This window comes from Manis pentadactyla, chromosome 18 (genome assembly GCF_030020395.1).
Source record: "Manis pentadactyla isolate mManPen7 chromosome 18, mManPen7.hap1, whole genome shotgun sequence".
In the NCBI taxonomy this organism is placed as follows: domain Eukaryota; kingdom Metazoa; phylum Chordata; class Mammalia; order Pholidota; family Manidae; genus Manis; species Manis pentadactyla.
In genome coordinates, this window is record NC_080036.1 from 19,719,222 (window position 1) to 19,741,461 (window position 22,240).

Below are 22,240 nucleotides of genomic sequence, written 5' to 3' on the forward strand. Positions count from 1 at the left end.
TTATTTTTAATGTACTATAACTAAATAGAAACTAAATAGAAACATAATCGGGTATCTAAAATTAATCTTCTCTAAATATCAAAATACTAAATACTGACAATACTGACAGGGAAAAAGTTCTACTATATTAAAATAAATAAGCAATGTTGTAAAATTCTATCATAATTTAATACTATTAAAGTAAATCTTAAATGTCTCATTAATAGCTTTGATTTTTAAAAATTTCCATTAAATTATTTACATGATTTACAAGAAGTTAGATTTTTTAAAAATAATAATGACAATATTCTAAATTCTCTTTTATTTAGGTGTGCAACTTAAAGAAAAGACATTTCTTAAAAATACATTTAAAACAACATTAGTGTGATAGTTTAACTTAACATTTGATTTAATGAAAATTACTTGACAAATAGCAATGATAGAGCACAGAAACAAAGAATTTCTATTTCCTCTTGAAATTTAAATTACTAAAAGATCCATTGTTCATATTTAAGTATTGTAATACTCATTTCAATTTTAAATTGATAAACTTAAAAAAAATGCCATTGTAAATTTTTTCATAAATGAAGTTTCTTTGGTATCAGACTATGAAACATACTTACACCATGTGTTCAAATGCCATCTGCAATGAACTGCTTCATATTTAAAAGACTTAGGCATAGATAGCATGTTATAATTTAAAGAAAAACTTAGATTTTTTTTTGTCTCTTAACTTTTTAATTATTTGGATGCAGATTGTCATGTGAAAAATTCAATCTTTAAGGAAATGTAACTCAATATTTAAGTAAGAGTTTTCTGTATGAAAATTTGAAATTATTTTTCCCTATTTTGATAGGTCTGTATTACATTGCTATGAATTTATAAACCTTTTGAAATCTTTACAAACTGTACACAGTACCAGTTAGAGATGAAAGTACTGACTTGCATTTTGTTTGTGATAAGTGAGAGAGGGTGTCAAAAGTCTACTTTTTAAATTCATTTTGGTTTTATTTTAATACTTTTCCTATATGAGTGTATATATACACGTGTGTGTGTGTGTGTGTATATTGTGACACACTGAAATCATTAAGTGGCCCTTTAGGCTGTAGTCCACATTCTAAGAATTATCAAAGATGTGAATTATGCCTCATGAGCATTTTTAGAGTTGTCAAAAGGTAACATATAATAAATTTTAACCATAAATTTCTGCATCACTTACCTGCACAGATTCCAGTTGAATAAAACTTCAAAGAAAACTAAAAATAATTTTCTTAACTTTAACTATTTCTCACATTAGAAAATCTTTGTTATAAACTGGTCAGAGTTACTTGGTCATGAATAGATTTTATAGTAATGAATGAGAAAATTCTAGAATGAAAAATAGAGTAAGGGCTTCCAGAAATTTAAAAGGCAATTAAATGTAACAGGAGTTTTCTGAGATAGTAAAGGATACAAACTCCTTGGTTTAAAATACAGTTATGTTTTTAGTACATTTAGTAACATTTTTTTAATTATCAGTAATTTATGTAATATGTAATACAGTAAGTACATGTGTCATATTTATCATAATATATACATACATTTGCACAAATGTATATTTATATAATATAATATATATTTAATATAATATGTATTTGTAAAATGAAGAGTTAAAATCTTCAGGCATTAAAGTGTAAAAACATTTTACATTCAACAAAAGTAAGCAAAGCTGGATGAAACAAATCTTTTCAGGCATTTTGTTGAGCTGGAGTTAAATGACCTCATTGTCACTGTACCTTTCTTTGGAGCACATGATGAATAGATAGATTTACAAAGTAAAAATTTGAATTGAAAACACATCATTACTTGAACTGATGACTTTTTCTGATTAATTTAGTTTACTGATTTGGAGCCTATTAAACAAGGAGAAAAGTTGGCTGTTTTCAAAGTACTGAATTGTGGATTATCATTATTTTGATGAGGCCACCCTACCATGATAGGGCAATGTAATCAGAATGTTGAATTAAGTCAAGCTCTAGTCTGAAAAGAATAAACTGTATTCATCAGTAAATGTTCTTAATGGGAATCCTGAAAATATTTCATTATTCCTAATTTAATTAAGAGGCCTTGAACAGTTAACTATGGGTTCACGTTCATATTCAAGACTATATTATCAGGAAAACCACAAGAAATAGTGCAGAGGGCCCTAATTTCAACCTGCATTTGTTTCTCAAATGAAAAATAGGCTTATTACCTTTACAAACATTTATTTTGTATACAGCTCTGAAACTTTACAGTGTCATCGGCTACATATGACCAATAGAAACCAACATGCTAATTAAAAATTAATTTATAAATATTTATACTGGGTTTATGCTAATATGAAGTTCAATTATATTGGTCTTATCTATATAAATAATGGATGGGCAGACCTATCAATAAGTGTGCCTCAGGAGTAGTGTGTGGCATCTACAGAATGTTTATAGACAAGCGTTGCTTTGCATTACTTTCACCTTTGTGCAGAATCATTGCATTGGGAGATAATAGACCCACAGCCCAGGTGTTTTCAGCATTAGAGATAATGCAGTCAAGCACCCAGCACAATGCCAGGCACATGGTAAGCGGTGCAGAGATTGAAGAGTTATTAGCAGCCTTATTAGAGAATATCTCTCCCTAATAGCACTGCTGTGTCATTAGAGCCCAAGGGAAGTTCACTCACTCACATACATCTTCAAAGTAACTCTTCATATCAACCACACATTTTTCAGTATATGAATTACCATCTAGGGCTATACATACAGAGCATTAGGAAGAAATTGGTGCTGGTGAATGCACTTCAGATGAAATATATGAAAAAAGGCTTGTGAGATGACTCCATGGAAGAAAGCGTCATAGCAGCACACTGGAGCCTGCGTCTTACAGTCCACAGCTATATTTACATATGTTGGCAACAAGACAGAATCATGCAGATTGTATGAATTCGCCCAGAGTCATACTTCAAACTTCTCTGTGTTCGTTTTCATGGTTGGCTTAAATTTGATCTGCTCTTTCTAGCTCTCAAATGAAATGGTAAGGGGACTCCCGTGCACAGGCAGGCAAAGGATATTGGGCCACACAATGCATTTGGTGCCCTTCCGGGTACAATTGCTCTGAGTGGCAGCGCAGGGTGAAGGGATGGAGCACGGGTACGATCTGATGAGCTTGGCTCAACTGGGGGTGGCCCCTCTAGGCAGCTAAATTAAAAACCTCCCTGCAATTTTGATCTTAATCACCCCCTCCCAGGCTGTAATTGGTGATGGTCACTTAACTCTTTCTCTCCCAGATTCAAATGTGCAATGTCTTTTTATACTGTGTGTTTATGAGGTCCCTTCGAGAGGATTCAAATAGCGCTGAGTACATAGCCTCACCAACACATTTTATTAAGACAGCGGGATTTCGGCTGCATCAGCTCTTACCAGACCAAAGCACTCATTTTCCTTCTTATTTTGAGTAAGAGAAAGAAAGTGACATCTCTAAAATAAACTCTTTCAAATGTTGATAATAAAAGCTCATATTGTAAAATATAACAAAGGATTATATGGGACCTATAATTTGTGGAATTAATGAAATCCTATAAAAGTTAAAAAGCACTCTTAAAAAAATCTAGAAATGAAGATCAAGCTAGAGAAAACCTAATCTATACATAAATCCCACATGCGGGAACATCTGATGGCCCTCTAAAAATACTCAAGAAAACCGAAGTCTACCTGACAGCTAAGAGTCCTCATTGTATTGTTGTTTGCCTTTTTTGCACTTCTTTTTTAATAGGGGGTGGGGGGTATACGTTCTTAGAGTTTTAGGCAAACTAGTGTGATTATAGAAGATGCTAATTCCCAATGTGGTGTGCAAGATGATTGTGGGGGCGGTGTGGAGGATTAACTGGGTTTAATAGACACTTGCAGTGGCAGACCTGGGAGGTGCACATGAAAATGAGTCTCCCTTGCTTTTCATAAGGAGTTCACTGTCTCATAGCAAACAGAGTGGACAAAGGGACGTGTCGCTCAAGTACCGATTAAGGCGTGCAGTAACAGAAGCATGTACAAGATACACAAGAGGAATGCAGAAACAGTCAGGAAGAAGGCCAAGAGCCGCAGAGAAGTCTGTATTTCACCCAGTATAGTCATCTTAGAAATAATAAGCAGCCTCTCCCACATAGCTGTCCTCTAATTGATACAACTGAGACTTATAAAGTTGTCTCCATGCCCAACAAGATGACCTAAGCAGGACCAGGGACAGAGAGTGGAGTGGTGTGGTGTGGTGTGGTCTGGGCATGCTGGTGGGAACCCAGGCGGTCTTCTCTAGCTTGAGTCCTGATGCCAGTGTTGGAAAGCATCCGGGTTAAAAGGTGAAAGAGAGATAATGGGTTGGAACAGAGCCGAATCTCTCCACCCAGAGACAATGTTCCCATAGTGTTCAATAAGCATAGTGTGAATGCCGAGCCTCAGCTCACTGTTTCTGGGAGAGAGCAATGGGAAAGTAATTTTCCAACTCATTTTGAAGACAGTTCTCTGTGACACTTAAGTGACAGACCAGGGGAAGTTGGGGGCCAGCATCGAGACACCCTGGGCCGGAAACCAGCGGAAAGGAGGTCCCAGTGACGGGGAACCAGGGTCCATCATTATCTTTTCCACCTACAGACTTTGTGGAACAGAAGAAAGAGTGCAGCATACCTCCCCCTTGGGTCTACTGTGTGAATTTAAGTCATTGACGTTCTTCACTTCGTGCTCTGGTTTTACAAAGAACAGTGCAAGCCTCAGATATTTGCAAATTCACACCAGGGCCTATAGGAAACTAGCCTCCTCCTCCTTTAATCTGCTGAATATTAGAGTTGAACAAAACCAGATGGATCCTTTATTGCACTTCCTCAGGAGAGAAAACTGAGGCCTAAGAAAAATTAACTTGCCCAAATTATCAACTCTTGACTACCAGAGGTGATACGAGAATCCACATGGCCGGGATCCCTGTTCAGAGCCCTTTCCACAACACTAAAGAGATCTTACTGCCATTCTGATGATTGCCAATAGCCCACTGACTTAGCCCACCCAGAGCTAGGCACTCCCAAGAGACAGGAACGTGGACATGCTGTAATTCCAGCCCCCAAAGAACCTGCAGCCTGGTGAGGTGACCCTGAAAATTGCAGTCAGAGGGTCTAGCTGTCCACGGCACTGGCTGGCGTCTGAAAAGGCGAAGGATAAGGGCTGTGTCAATTGTCATTTCTCATTTCCTAGCTTCTACTCTTCCTCCACCAGATGTTGTTTCATGTAGGACGCTAGAAATTCCTTAATGAAGCAGACAATAGATAAACATGCAATTAGTACCTTACCAGAGACACAGGCAAGGAGGCACGGATGCAACCCATCCTTCAATACATGGGGAAAGACCCAGGCCCGGGAGCCATCTGTAGATTGCTGCCTCCATAAAGCGGGTTAAATAGTGATTGTGGCTTCACGTGCGCTGTTCAGTCACGGAGTGAGCTGTGAAGATATGTGAAAGCCAAGGCTGTACATTACGTATGAATAATGCCCTTGTTTCCCACTTTCTTCTCATAACCAAAGGTCTCTTGTTCTATAAAACTGGGAAATGCAGGACAAGAGCTGTGTAGCCATGAGCACACACCATGCAGAGCAAGAGCCCTGGGCAGAACAGCTCTTTGCTCTCCATATCACCATGTAGCACACACTTGAGATTATTGATGCCAAGTACTTCCCTTCAGGAATTTTAAATGTCCTCCCACTGAGCAGCAAATCACACACCATCCAGAGTTCCGAGGTGCCGAGCAGCATGAGTTTCCTAGGGCTTTGCAGGAAACATATGGAAGTGATGTTACTTCCTTCATGTGTTGCCAGCCCAAAGGCAGGGACCATTTCTTCCTTAGAAGGGTATATGCTTCTTTTCCCAAGGGTTTCATTTATCATAAGGACCTTTCAGGGCATAAAGGCAAGTCAGTAAGTAGGCAACAAGCCTCCCTGCTGAGTGGATGCTGCAGGGCATTATCCTGGAGAACTGTTCTCCCTTCCAGAGTGGGAACAGGTTATGCACGCCCAGTTCCCCTCCCCTAATTAGGACAAGGGGTAAGGAGGCGCTGGCTCTGTGGTAGCAGAGAAGACTCTGTTAGCCACAGTGAGATATCCTGGAAGTGAAGTGCAAAGACATAGGTCTGGAAGCTTAACCTAAGGTGACTCATGAAACTGGTATTCCTGTCTGAGACTGAACTCCAAGATTCTCTGAGGCTTGGTCCAAGGCTGCATCTGATGGCCAGCAGCAGGACTCCCTGAGTGCTACTGCCATGAGGTTTTTCTAGTAGCACAGAATTTTAAGGGAGTGTCTGAAAGAGCCGTGCCCATCTAACCCCCTCCCCCCAGCCAGTCGGGACCAGGATTCTCCCCCAGCCAATGGGACCAGGATTCTCCCCCAGCCAATGGGACCAGGATTCTCCCCCAGCCAATGGGACCAGGATTCTCCCCCAGCCAATGGGACCAGGATTCTCCCCCAGCCAATCGGGACCAGAATTCTCCCCCAGCCAATCGGGACCAGGATTCTCCCCTCACCAGTCAGCGAAAAGCCCGCCAACTCCCCAGCCAATCAGCCAGAGCCACAACCTTCACCCCACCAACCACCCCTAGAGCCCTATAAAACCTTTGTGCTTCTCAAACTCGCGCTCTCCGGCATCCCGCCGCTGCATGAGTGCAGATAAGAGATTGAGCTCCAGCTAGCTCTAATAAAGGCTCTTTTGCTTTTGCATCGGTGTTGGCTCCTCGGTGGTCTTCTGGGATTCGCGACTTTGGGCATAACAGTGTCCACATGACTAAGAGCCTCTAGATGCAGGGTCTCAGAGGACAGAGATTATTACTGCTATTTTGTTCACTGCTGCATTCCCAGAAAAAAGAACTGCCTGGCACTTAATGCATGATTGATAAATATCAATAAACTGACCCATCCCTACCATCTCCCATCTCCCATCCAGAAGACCAGGACATCCTCTTACTCTCTACCCCAACTATTGCATTTCCTTCAGTCCGATAGGAGTCACAGGGAAAAGCAGCCAGTAGATGAAAACAAAGCAATAATTAGACACAGTTATATGATGTCTACTGCATGCCAGGCTGTTTTAAGCATCTTCGTTTGCTGATTTAACTTCAGTTCAATCCTCTGAGGTAGGTACTGCTATCACTTCCATTTTATAGAGGAGGAAATTAAAGCAAAGAGAGGCTAGTAAGCTGCCAAGAACATACAACTAATAGCTAACAGATTGGGAATTATGAACCCGGCAGTCTGCTTCAGGATGCCAATACTTCCTTTTCTTAAAACCAACGAGCTTTTCTGTACACAAGAAACCTGGTCCATTTAGCCCAAAGAAATCTACTGGGAAGTACATGACCATGGTGTTTTCCCCAAATTGAAGAACAATGAGCAATGATCCTCACTCAAACTGTTCCTTGACATATACACTCAATTGCTTGGACGATGAGATACCGACAGTTGGAACTGGCACTCCCGCCCTCTCTCTCTCTCTCTGTCTCTCCCTCTCAATCTCTCTAACTTCTGGCATCAGTAACCAAGATAAGTGAATAAACACTTCAGTGAACTTCAGCGGAAAGCAGGGGACCTATTGCATGCATCTATTTCCATTAATAGATAATAAAGGAATTTTTTAAGGAAAAACTACAAAGACAGGCAGAACTGGCAATGGTACACTAACATCAAAACCTTCAAAGCTGTGAAGCAGATGGAAAAATAGCTGACACGGGAAAAGAGTCCGAACCTAGCACAGGAAAAGCAGACAACTGACCCAGTTCATGCCAGGCATCCCCAAAATGCTCAGAAATTGGTACTATCACATATCTCTGGAAATGGGCATGAAAGAGAAGTGCTAACAAAGGAGTATTAAATGAAAGTATGTATTTTTTCTTTTGAATTCAGATTCCCAAATCCCTCTCTGTTTCTGCACACCAGAGCAAACCACACCTCCTCTGCCCTGGCAAAAGATGGGAGCGCCAATCTTTGAATAGGGTTTTTTTAAATCTTTGAGCTGGTAGAGCACTGAAAGTATCTGAGGGTGGGTATCATATGCAAACCTGGGGGATTCCAAAACTGGCTGCGGGGAGACCCACACCCCTCCTTCCCCTGTGGTTCCAAAATGCTGGCAACCTGACCTCCAGGCAAGAGATTAAAAGACCCTTCCATACAGGTTACTACTTTCTTCCCAAAGGAAAGACTAAAAAATGCTAACATTGGAGATTCCCCAACTAAACAGCCTAGTTTTACCGTTCTAGGAGCTCCAATCAGCTTTTACAATTCCTTTATCTTAAACCCAAGAAAACGAAGGGAAATTATGACACTAAGAAAGTCTCTAATATGAAAGGCAGGGATGAAAACACACAAACAGAAAAGGCAACTTAGAGGGACAGAAAAGTTCAAATAAATTCTCATGCATATCTCCTCAAAAATAGAAAGCAATAAAATTAGGAACAAATTATTTCAAAAACTTTTAGAAACAAAGTAAAATAAAATAGTATCTCACAGGGCATTGTATTTCAAGGAACCTTTAGAAAACTAACAAAAAAATGTTAGAAATTAAAAGCACAATAGCAGCAATAGAAGGATTAGAAGTCAAAGTTGAGGAAATCTAAAAGAGCAAAGCTCAGAGACAGAAAGACAATAACGAAATTATCTGAATTTCATCTATTCATATGGTATGAACAAGCACTATCTAGGTAACAGAAGTCCCAGAATGAACAGACAGAGAAACTGGAAGGGAGGAAGGCATCAATGAAGTGATTCAAGGGATTTTCCCAGAGCTAAAGGACATAGATTTCCAGATGGAAAGAGCCTATTAAATGTCAGACAAAATGGATGAAAATAGATCCACGTAGGCACATCATCATAAAAGTTAAAAATACTGGTGACAAAGACAGAATCCTATCATCTGGAGATGGAAGATAATGGGTCACATTGGAAGAGTTAAGAATCAGAGGACTTTGAACTTCTCAGAAGTAGCAATAGAACCTATTAGCAAATAGAATAATGCCTTCAACAATTGAAAAAAAAAAACATGTCATCCTAAAATTCTACCTCTAGCAAAACTAACAAATAAATATAAGAATGAATGTAAATATTCTCAAACACACTAGTCTCAAAGCCATTTCCCCTCCTATACCCTGTCTCAGGAGGCTACTGAAGGATGTGCATCATCAAAACTAGGGGGTAAACCAAGAAAGTGGAAAATGCAGGAAAGAAAACAAAATACTACACAGAAGAGCAGAGAGAATCTCCACAGTCACAGATAAAGGCTGGAAGGATGACAAGTGAGCCCTACATGGAGATGGCAACCAGACCTGACACAGCAGGTCCAGACCGGATAGAGGCAGTTCCAGGAGAAAAGATAAAATTAATAAAATGCATCGCATATATGAATGTCTTGAAAAGAGTGTTTGCATGGTCTTAATGATATAAACACTGAATATTGATCTAACCAAAATTTAAAAATAACTATGCTGGATGAACAAAGATATAGGAAAGGTGAGTTAGGTTAAAATGGAAAAATCATAAATTAAATATACAAAGCATGCCAGTTAGAGATATAAAAAGAATAGCAAAATAATCAGAAGAGTTGAGAAGCTGGCTGTTCTTGTAGTGAACCGTGGGGCAGAGGGGCAGAGGTCTACTGATTTTCAAAACAAACCTGTATATAGCTATCTATGACTCCTTCAAGTTGTGTGCATACATAACTTTAATTTTTAACAAATGAATGGCATTTTAATTTCCAAATAAATTGCTGAAGATATGACACTAAAAAATACCAGTAACTGTTAAAACAAAAACAAGAAGAATTTTTGTATTGGCAAGGCAGGCAGGAAGAGCAGAAAGGATGCAATCAACATTTAGTTTCAATAACCGAATAAATTGAAATCACACCTAAGGAAGGACTCCTTGACCATCAATGTGGCACATGGCCTTTCACAAGGAGTGCAAACCTTTAGGAGGCAGTATAGCACAGAGAAGACAAGTAGTGACTCTATAGCATCTTACTACGCTGATGGACAGTGACTGCAGTGGGGTATGTTGGAGGGACTCAACTATAGGGGGAATCTAGTAACCACAATGTTGCTCATGAATTGTATATTAATGATACCAAAATTTCAAAAAAATAGCTTCAGGAAGAGGAAAGGGACTCCCCTGAGTCTGATAGCTTCACTATCATCCAAGTCATCTTGTGAGCTTTTTCTGTTCTTAATGGAGCTTGTTAGAAATTCTTAATTTAGTCTTACAAAGAATGCCTAACCTGTTAGCAGGTTTGCTAACTAAAACAAACCCTTGAGTACCAAAGATGATCAAGAGACATTAAAGAAAAAAATGTTCCGGAGATACTTTTCTCTATTGGGGAAAACTTAAATTAAATTGAACTGAGTAAGGAAAAGAGCTTCTCTGTTCACAGGAAGTCGTGTTTCTGCCATAGCACAGCCTTTAGGCATCCTCACAGATAATCCAGCGCTTACCCTGGTTTACTTCTTCAGCAAGCAACCTGCAATGGAGCCAACAATCCCCACTTGGGGAGCAGATCTGTATTTCCTAGCTGGCATTCTGACATCCTCTGACATCACTGACATCTTCCTATGATCCACCCACTGTCACCAACCCCAAGCATGCATATGATAGGACACACGTGAAAACTATGTACTGTAAAAAATAAAAAATAAAAAACTTGCTGGTTTGGAGTAGTTTCCACTGTACTTGCTATCACTGTACTCATTCCTCTCCCATTCCAGAAAAACAATGCCAGGAAAATAAGGAAATGAGGGAGAGCTTATCATGGTATGACCTATAGATTACTAATTGGTTATTAGCAACACACCCCAACCTTCACCCCCAGTGATGCAGCTGAGAACCTGTCCTTGGATGTCATACGGGTAAAGTCAAATGCCGGCAGCACCCCTTCCACATGCCCAACATCTTAATATATTTGAAGACACCTTGTCAGTACCACCCCCAGAGTCATCTTTGTGGGAAGGGTAATTTTTAGAACCAAGTTGATCCCCAGGTTGAGCCTCTATTAAGGATATGTCAAAAATTGTATTTTTATCTATCATTTGCAAATTCCTTTTTTCTAACACTCTCCCCAATCAATGGCTCCACCTAAGCGTAGAATAAACTAAAGACCACATCTTTTCTTAATAGTTCATTGCTTATTGACCCCACCCTCCTGCTTTGATATATCAGTTAACATTTTTAATTTTTATGTAAGCTTGGATTCACACGTTTTCCTTAAAGAATATGGGATGGAAGATTCAGTCCATCATCCCAGCCTATTGCAATTAGCTGTTGTCATGTCTTTCTGAGCTCTAGTTCATACTCACTTCTGATAAGATCCACATACATCCTCAGTGATAAAATGGACAGTTTGGTCAATGCCAGAGCCAGGGGGCCAGCTACTAAAGACCTGTCTTGGGTGATCTCAGAAGCACTCATCAGTATTCTTGTTTTGAGAACATGATCCACCCCATTTGTAGCCAAGCAAGAAAGCCATTCAAAAGCTGATGTGACAAATGCACATGTCACCTAATTGGTGCCAAAATTTTACCCAACTATGTCCCTCTCTTTAACACCCACTGTCTGAGTGGGCCCTTTTCCTGACTGTTCTTCCAGAATGTTGCATGTCATGACTAATCTTTGGGCTCTTTTCCCTCTTGCTCTGTTGTCAGGCGATAATGAAACATTCTTTCTCCTGACATGGGCCTACTTTGGATTTCTGTCCTAATAGCTCATCTCTCATGACATGACACTTAAATGCCCCGTACTTAGGAGATACGCTGAGGGCTGCCACTGGCCTGGCTTGACTTCCACTCTTGTCTGTACGTCTACCATGAGTAGACAGCATAGTATAGTGGTTAAGAATACAGACTTCTGCAACAGATGGCTTGAATTCAAATTCTGACTGTACCCTTTACTGGCTGTGTAACCAGTTACTGGCTTTACATCTCTTTGTGCCTGAGGAATGTTGAGAAATTTACAAGTATCCCCTAACTCCTTCACCATCACCTCCAGGCATTTTAGAGGCATCAGATCATTTTTAGGTTTTATAGGGTAATACCAGTGGTGGCCCAAAGGGATTTCTAAGACCTTTAGCTTCCCCCATCCTCTGCCCTATAATTTCAATTATTTTACCAATACCTTCTAAGAAAATGCTCTAACTATGTAAAATCCAGATACTTCCTCAGCAAGTGCATCTTTCCTACAAGGATATGGATACTCCCCATGTCCTTCTTGCCAACTACATGCTGTCCTAAATCTCTCTTACATAGAAACTGGAGGGCCTCCACTGGTTGTTGGAAAGTGCTTTGCAATTAGAGAGACCCAGGTTCGAATCATGGATCTGCATTCAGATCTGCACATGTTGGAGCCAAACACCTTCTTGCAAATGAGGCAGAGAATGATTTGGGTTCACGTGCAACTTCAAGTGAAAAAACAAGGTATATTCTTATTTTCTGAAACAAGAAAGGAACTGGAAAACTTTAATTGAATAGGAATATCATGAGCTATTTCTGCATTAAGGGGCAGGGCAGATTAATGCTAGGAAATTATTAATTAGGGCCCAGTAAAGGGTTCCAACACTCATAAGGATAGTGACAATGATTCAGAGTTTTAAAACTAGAATTAGACAGGAAATGTTCTACTAGGAGGGCTGAGCCTATCAGGCATATATAGTGGTATATATCAAATAGAAGGAGTTGTTACCCCTGTGATGTCAAACAGCTGTTTGCTATTTCCCCTAAAAGCAGCGGGAAATTGGCTTAAACTGCAAGGATTTGAGTTAGACATAAGGAAAAAATTCTTGACAGTAGGGGTTGTTAAACAATGGAACAAGTTAGCAATAACAATTGTGGAATGGGTTTCAAGAGCTCTGTAGGCCCTGTACCCCATTTGTCTGGGTGGTTTCAATATAACCTTGCCCGTTGGAGACCTAGGATCCTTTCCAGTTTTCTGGTTCTTAATTAGTTCAGCATGCTTTTGCATTAATAGCATTGTAATCCTGGTCACAACTGATTAAAAGACAAAAATCAATTTCCCACTCAAATCCCCCAAACAAGAAGGTGTTTGGCACCCCTGTGCACAAGAAATGGGATGGTCTGCACATTTTCAGTCATATGTTTTTAATTTCTTTGGGGAAGTTTTAAAACTGAGATTTCCATAGACCAAAGTTTAACCCAGGAATACATTGAATTATAAACTGGTGGGAAGGCTGAATAGAGATATATAATGGAAACATTAACGGCTGTAGCGATGATAGCAATAGCATGTCACCACAATGCAAGGAAATCGTGTTAAAGTAACTGCTATTGTAGATAAGGGGGTGCCACTCTTAATAATGGATTTTTCATGCATTACTTCTATGCTTTTAACATTTTTTTCCTTGGTGAATAGTGACCTTGGAATAATGCTAAGAACCGTATTTTGTATTTAACCTAAATACCAAATTTAAAGACTTAAATAGATAATACTAAGGGGACTTGATTCCATGCTGCTGAAGATTGTGCAAGGTCATAGAATGCTTCTACAAATTCATATGTAATGGTAGTAAATCTTTTTTTATTGAAAATAGGCAATGCATAACTACTTTTTTCTAACAAAGCCAGGAATCGTTCTTGGAAAGGAAAAAATTGGAACCGAACTGACAAGTAGATACTATGTAAGTGCTAAGAGGGGTGGGAGGAGCATCAGCCCCATTGTCCCCACAAGCCACTCTCCAAATGGTTGAAGCAAAAATAGTGTACTTGCACCCCCAGCTACCAGTGACCTACCCTAACCTGATTCCAACCAGAGTATGTCTGAAGACCCTCCTCTCTTTATATGCTACAACTCCAGTGTGTATCAAAGGAAATAAAATTAATTGAATATATACTTATCCTTAGGAAAACCTTGAAAGAGTGGATTTAACATTTATTGACCCATGCCATTTCCCTTAAAACTCTTGTTCATTCTTCACCCTGACATCTCATCCATCCCTTATGGCTGGCATGCTCATGTCACCCTCTATTTCTCTTGGTATGTCCCTGTCCTGATCCTTCTCAGCCCCCTACATGCCCTAAACTCTTTCTCCCAGGATCAGGATGCCAACCAGCAAGGCTGAAAAATTTGCCAATCCTTCTGTCTTCTTGGAAAGGGGTAGGCAGGTGAAGGGCAAATGCTCTGAACAAAGTGGCCTGTTGTTAAGTGCTGCCAGCTCCACCTCCATCTGTGAGTGCTTGGACAGAGTGTGTAACTTCTCTTTGATCTTTTTCCTTACCTATAAAGTGGAGGTGATAATAATACCTAATCTCTTAGGGTTATTGTAGGATTAAATGAGTTAATACATATAAAACATAGAGACTGGCACAAATAAACATGTAACAAATATGAGCTTGTTATCAGACACTTAAGAGATAAGACCTTAGTTTCTCCACACTTTGGGACTACATTGGTCAGAACTTCATTGGCAAGCAAACAAGTGAAAATGCTTGAAATAATGGGTCCTAGAATGTAGTGACCAGTTTCTCTGTCCATGCGAAGTGTCTGGAGAAACATATGTACTGCATAATTGTGCATATGTGTACCACTCAGGATCAGAAAAAGGAACTTTCACCAACAAAATCCACTGGTCAAACTACCCTGTAAGAATAACTTTAGGAGGATCTTGGGTAAAGATGGCAGAGTAAGAAGGCAAGGCAGAAGCCTTCCACATACACACCAAGGAAGCAACTACAGCAAATACAACTCACCCTGAAAATGACCTGAAGACTCTGAAACAGATCACCTACACCTGGTGAAGAAGAGAGGACCACACGGAGAAGGGTAAAGTGGCAGAGCCATGATCAAATGAGACCCCAGCCCTTCCCCGATTCCAGCCCACAAGCAGGAGGGAAAGAACAGAGAGGGGAAGGGGAAGGGATAAGCACTCAGGAACCTGTACACCTGGCCCTGGAGATCTGCTCTAGGAACACGAGTCCACATAGCACTGGGCTTTGGTGATTAATGGGGCTGTGCACCAGGGAGAGTTGGAGCACTCGGGGAGGCTAAGACTCCTGTTGCTTGTGCAGGACAGGCAGGCTCCCTGGGTCCAGCTGAGGTCCAACACAGAGGCAGCCATTTGAAAAGAATCACCAGCAGCCAGAAAGGTCCCAGAGGAGCAGTGTTGAAGGGAGCTCTCTCCTGAGGAGCAGGGACAGATAGATGGGCATCCCCAGCCCTCCCTCAGCCCCACTGGGGGGGCACACATGGGAGCCAGCCCCAAGTGTTCCATCCACCTTGCTGGAGGCTCAGCCCCTAGGTGCTTCCTTGCGCACCTGCCCACCAACTCAGCGCACTTGGCTCATCACCTGTCAGACTTTGCGGCCTGGCAAACAGAGAATTTGCTGCCTGGCAGCCAGAAGGAGGTTTTCCCAGTTTTCCTGGCCCTCTCACTCCAACAGTGCCTGCAGGGGCCAACTAAATGTTCTTTCCTCCTCACTGATATCTCAGCCCTGCACCATGCACCCCTAAGCACCCACCCCACACACCACATCAGCCATGGCCATTTCTGCAGGGCAGTCAGAGGGGAGCCCCAACCACAGTGATCCCCACAGAAGCACCTCTGCAGGCCTCACAAAGGGTCAGCTGAGGCAAGAGGCCAGCTCCAGTGGCCTGACACCAGCCACTGCTGGCAGACAGGCAGAAAGGTGCCACCACCCACAGCCTACCAACAGCAACTGTGGCTTCACGACAAGAAGCAAGCATTGAAGAGCAAAGTGTGTTCAGCTTCTGAGCACTACAGGATGCTTTTGTCATAGAGTTATTACTTACCAAACTAGGAGGCAGAGTTGATCTATCTAATAAAAGTAAGAAACACAAAAATACAGACAAAATGAGGAGGCAGAGGAATATGTTTCAAACAAAAGAACAGGATAAGAAGGTTAAAATGAAATGGAGATTATCAATCTTTGTGATAAAGATTTCAAAGTTGTGGTCTTAAAGATGCTACTGGACCTGGGGGATAGAACTGATGCTCTCAGTGAGAACTTAAACAAAGAGATAAAAGAATTGGGAAAGAGCTACTCAGAGCTGAAGAATACAGTAACTGAAATGAAAAATACAATGGAGGGAATGAATAATGGATTGCAGGGAGTAGGGGAGACAATCAATGAGATGGAAACCGGAGAACAGGAACACAACAAAGCAGAGGAACAGAGAGAAAAAAGAATTTCTAAAAATGAGAGGATGCTAAGAGAGCTGAGTGACAACTCCAAACAAAACAATATTCACATAATAGCAGTAGACAAGAAGAGAAACAAAGGAATACAAAGTCTCTTTGAAGAAATAATTGCTGAGAAGCACAGAGGACCCCTAACAAAAAGAACTCCAGGAAGATAACACCAAGACATATAGTAATTAATATGGCAATGATTAAAGATAAAGAGAAAATTTTTAAAGCAGCAAGAGAGAGGCAGACAGTTACCTATAAAGGAAATCCCACAAAGCTATCAGCAGACTGCTCAGCAGAAATTTTTATAGGCGAGAAGGGAGTGGCATGAAATATTTAATGTAGTGAACCAGAAGACCCTACAACCAAGAATTCTCTACCCAATCAGGTTATCATTCAGAATTGAAGAGATTAAAATTTCCCAGATAAACAAAAGTTAAAATAATTCACCACCACTAAACTGGCCTTACAGGATATGTTAAAGGGACTTCTGTAGATGCAAATGTTCTTAAGCCTAAATATTTTTCATCAGTGAAGATAAACTCACAGTAAAGATAGTAGGTCAGATTGCTTACCAAGCAAGTATGAAGTTAAAAAATAAGAAAAAAGAAACAAAAGTCGTTAAATCAACTATACACAAAATCAGTCAAAGGATACAGAAAAATGCAGCTTATGACATCCAATACATAGAGTGTGGAGAAGAAAGAAAAAGAGAAAAGAAGTACTTTTAGATTGTGTTCAGAATAGAGCAGCCATCAACTTATTATAGACTATTGTATATTTAGGAAACTATCTATGAACCTTATGGTAACTACAAAACTAAAGCCTATAATAGGTACACACAAAATTTAAGAAAAGAAATCCAAGCACAACACTAAAGAAAACCATCAAATAACAAAAGAAGAGTACTAGTGAGGAAGAAGAGATCAGAAAGGAACTACAAAAACAACTAGGAAACAATTGATAAAATGGCAATAAGTATATACCTATCAAAAGCTACCTTAAAGGTAAATGGAATGAATGCACCAATCAAAAGACATAGAATATCAGAATAGATAAAGAAACAAGACCCATCTATATGCTGCCTTCAAGAGACTCAGTTCAGACCTACAGAGTGAAAGTGGAGAGATGGGAAAAAGTATTTCATGCAAATAATAGGGAGAAAAAAGAGGAGTTACAATACTTATATCAGACAAAATAGATTTCAAAACAAAGAAAGTAACAAGAGACGAAAAAGGACATTACATAATGATAAAGTGATCAGTCCAACAAAAGGATATGACAATTATAAATATCTATGCTCTCAACATAGGAGCACCTAATTATGTAAAACAAATACCAACAGAACTAAAGGGAGAAATAGACAGCACCTAAATCATATAAGAGGACTTTAACACACCACTTATATCAATTGACAGAATGGAATAACTAGACAAAAATAAATAAGAAAACAGAGGCACTGAACAATACACTAGATCTGATGGACTTAACAAATATATACAGAACATTCTACCCACAAGCACCAAAATACACATTTTTCTCAAGTGCACATGGAACATTCTCCACAACAGATCACATATCAGGACATAAACAGAGCCTCAAAAAATTCAAAAAGATTGAAATTCTACCAAGCATCTTTTCAGATCACAGTGGTATGAAACTAGAAATCAATTACATGTAAAAAGCAAAAAACCCACAAACACATGGAGGCTAAACACCATGCTTCTAAATAACCAATGGATCAATGAACAAATCAAAGTAGAAATCAAGTAATACATGGAGACAAATGAAAACAAAAATACAACAGTTCAAAATATGTGGGACACTGAAAAAGCAGTTCTAGGAGGGAAGGACCTAGCACCACAGGCCTACCTCAAGAAACAAGAACAGTCTCAATAAACAGTCTAAACTCACAATTAAAGAAACTAGAAAAAGAAGAACAAATGAAACCCAAAGTCAGTAGAAGGAGGGAAAAAATAAAGATCAGAGCAGAAATAAATAAAATAGAAAAGAAGAAACAATAGAAAAAAGTCAATGAAACCAAGAGCTCATTCTCTGAGAAAATAAAGAAAATAGACAAACCCCTACCCAGACTTGTCAAGACAAAAAAAGAGAGAGCAGACAAAAATAAACAAATTCTGAGAAGAAAAAGAAGTAGTTACAACTGACACCACAGAAATACAAAGAATTATTAGAGAATTCTATGAAAATTATATGCCAAAAGATTGGACAACCTAGAAGAAATCAACAAAGCTCTAGAAAAGTAAGCCTTCCCAGAATGACCCAGAAAGAAGTAGAAATCTGAACAGACCAATTAACAGTAACAAAACTGAATTGGTAAGCAAAGAACTCCCAACAAACAGATTTCCAAAACCAGATGGCATCATAGCAGAATTCTAAAAAACGTTTAAGAAAGAACTAATACCCATCCTTCTTAAGGTATTCCAAAAAATAGAAGAGGAGGGAACACTTCCAAACTCATTCTGAGACCAGCATCACTCTAATACCAAAATCAGACAAATATACTACAAAAAAAGAAAAATATAGACCAATATCCATGATGAATATAGATGCAAAGATCCTCAGCAAAATATTAGCAAACTGAATTAAAAAATGCACCAAAGGATCATCCAATATATTCATAAATGACTCACTGGTAAGGGGTTAACATCCAAAATATATAAAGAACTCATAAGCCTCAACACCCAAAAAACAAATAACCTGATAAAAAAAAGTGGGTAGAGGACCTAAACAGACATTTTTCCAAAGAAGAAACATAAGTGGCCAACAGGCACATGAAAAGATGCTCCACATCAATAGTCATCAGGCAAATACAAAGCAAAACCACAATGAGGTATCACCTTACACCATTTGGAATGGCCACTATCCAAAAGATGGAAATAACAAGTGTTGGCGAATATGTGGTGAAAGGAAGCCCTCCTACACTGTTGATGGGAATGTAAATTGGTGCAACTGCTGTGGAAAGTAGTATGGAGGTTCCTCAAAAAACTAAAAATAGAAAACACCATTTGATCCAGTAATTCCACTCCTAGGAATTTACCTGAAGAAAACAAAATCTCTGATTTAAAAAGGTATATGGGCACCTACATTTATTGCCACATTATTTACAGTAGCCAAGATATGGAAGCAACCAAGTGCCCATCAATAGATGAATGGATAAAGAAGACATGGTACATGTACACAGAGGAATATTATTCAGCCATAAAAAAGAAAGAAATCCTTCCATCTGTGACAACATGGATGGACCTAGAAGGTATTATGTTAAGTGAAATAAGCTAGGTGGTCAAAGACAAATGCCATATGATTTCACTTATTTGTGGAATATAAAAACAAAACAAACCAAAATGAACAAAAAGGCAGTAGTCTCAGACACTGAGAAGTGACTGTTGGTTGCTATGAGGGAGGGGTTAGGGTGGGTGGCTAGGGAGGTTGAAGGGCATAAAGAGGCACAAAAATCTCAGTCATATAAGTTGGTTACAGGGATGGTAGTGCACCATGGAGAATACAGCCAACGGCTCTGGAACATTTTCCTATGTTGATGGATAACAACTGCACTAGTTGGCATGAGGACTTAATAGGGTGTGTAACTGCTGAACCACGGTGTTATATACGTGAAACCAATAAAATATCCTGTATCAACTACACTTCAATAAAAAAATAATAATAACTTTAGTTCCAGCTTGCAATACCTTCCAATTGTGTGGCTTGGGACAAGTCTGTTAACCTCTCAGAGATTTTCTTATTAGTAAAAAAGAGATGATACTGATCTTACAAGAGTTTTATGAAGTGCAAAAGAGACGATGTCAGTAAAAGGAGTACATATCAAAGGAAATTATCAAGAATGGTTCAGTTTAGCATATTACTATTTTTATTGAATTTTCTCAGAGTTCTTACTTTCTCTAATTTAAGTTTCAGAGCAAATTGTCTTTTACTAAAACTGAGTGTTCTTTTTTCCAAATTTACCTCTAGAAAACCTACCTCCTGCTTCAAAAACTGTGCCTGGAAAACTCTCTTTTGTCTGCTCCGGGGTCCAGGGTTAGCAGACCTCCTGCTGGCCAGTTCTCTTTTGCTCTTCCCAGCTGAGAAGGAAGGGCTCTCTCACCTTGGTACAATTCTTCTTTTGTCTTTATTGATTTTGTTTCCTTTAAAAAAAAAACAGCAACTTAATCTGAAGAAATGGCTAAGAAAGCTTTTCACCTTCCTAGCAAAATCTTAGCTCCCCTTCTTCCTCCGTTGCCACAGGTTATCACGTAAAATAATAATAACTTAGATTTTTTAAAAAATCAAACTTCAAACAAAAAGAATGACAAAAGCTAAAAGTGTAAATTTATTTTTTAACGTTTGCCTTTAAACTTTAAAGAGTCTCCTCTCCTCTGGTTAGGTTGTAAAACAAAGAGGATACCATGAGCAGGTGAATAAAGCATCAGATAAAAGGGACCCACACCCATCTTGGAAAGATCCAATCTCCAGGGAGACTAAAATTCCCATTCCTTCCAGGGTAGCCTGGACCACAGACTACAAACAGGATCAAAGAAGATATCCCAACATCCTGTAAACTGGGCTGAAAGGGATCACCAGATATTTTAGGTATATTTTTATAAAAACGGGTGAAAAAGTGATGGAGTGAGAAAGAAGAAAGGAAAAGAAAGTGAATAGAGGATACAGCAGCTGCATTTATTGTGCACGTACTACGGGCTAGGCATTTTCTCACGTTTTGTCCTTACACCAATCCAGGGAGCTAAGGATTTTTATTTTCATTTCCAGGTGCGAGACCAAGGCTAATAAGAAGTGGACCTGGGACCTGAACCCAGTCTGATATGTCTTATTTCCAAGCTGGGTACTCTTGACTCCTAGCTTCTGCAATTTCCTACCCAGTTTAGATACGTGTTCAGCCTCCCATATTTCTTAAATAAAAGAAATTAAACTTGCACACTGTCACAATCAAGTGTTTCTTCATGGAACGAAAGCAGCCAACAAAGGTCATCTTTTGGTTAAGTTGGTTTAAGAAGCAACTTGGATTCTTCTCGTCTCCCTGTTGAGTACTGAAGAATGCTGCCTCCAAAATCACACCCACTCTCTTTCTGAGCCACCTTACCCTGGTGTTCAGTAGCTTTCTTATTTATGTAATTTTTTTTTAAAAACTTGCCTCGGGAAGCATCCAGCTAAGTGCTTAACAATATCACTTTGGACGCAGACCACTTGTCCGTCCAAAAGTCACTTCCGTCTGGGATATTTCTGTACTCACACTCCTCACAAGAGTTTGGAAAGACATAAATGAATCCCAGCTCCACCATCAGGCGGGTGAATTTGGGCCACTTTCATGGCTTCCTTCCTTTTAAAAGTGCTATAAACCACAAGATCTCATGAAGATGAAAGTACAATGTCCCAAGCATGTAATGTGCCCTCTGCAAATAACAGCTATTGATGATGTTCGTCATGGTGAAGCCTGATAAATTATTCTACCAAGATGACACCTCTCCTGGGACCAGAAAGTTCACATCCTGGATAACTGGAGAAACCCTACTAATTCTGGAATTTTGTGTCTTTTCAGATATGAAACTCCTTTTTAATATAGGCAAAAACTCACGGATTTCAAAGGGTGATAGTTGCTGACTGAGAGCATGGATGTCTCCAGATCCCTTTTCATACATTAGAAAACTTGCTCTCAGCTTATCATGCCCCTTCTGTTCAGAAATTCCCTCTCCAAACACGATGTAATAAACCAGGTCTTTACTCACTAAAGAGCAATCATCTTCCTGCCTCCAATGCTACCTTCTGTTGAGAATTACAGGGTCACTTAGATTGGACTGCTGGCTCTTCTCAAACTCTCCTGCTCAATTTTATGGAAAATGCCTTGGTTCACTCTCACAGATGGTTCCTCATGTTCATTGTTCATGACTTTTTAACACTCTAATACTCTGAAAACAACATTATTTCCTTTCACTTTACAGTCCTGGCAGAGCATGTGGGTAAGAAAAGATCCCTCTTGACCCTTTGTACTTAGAACATAGA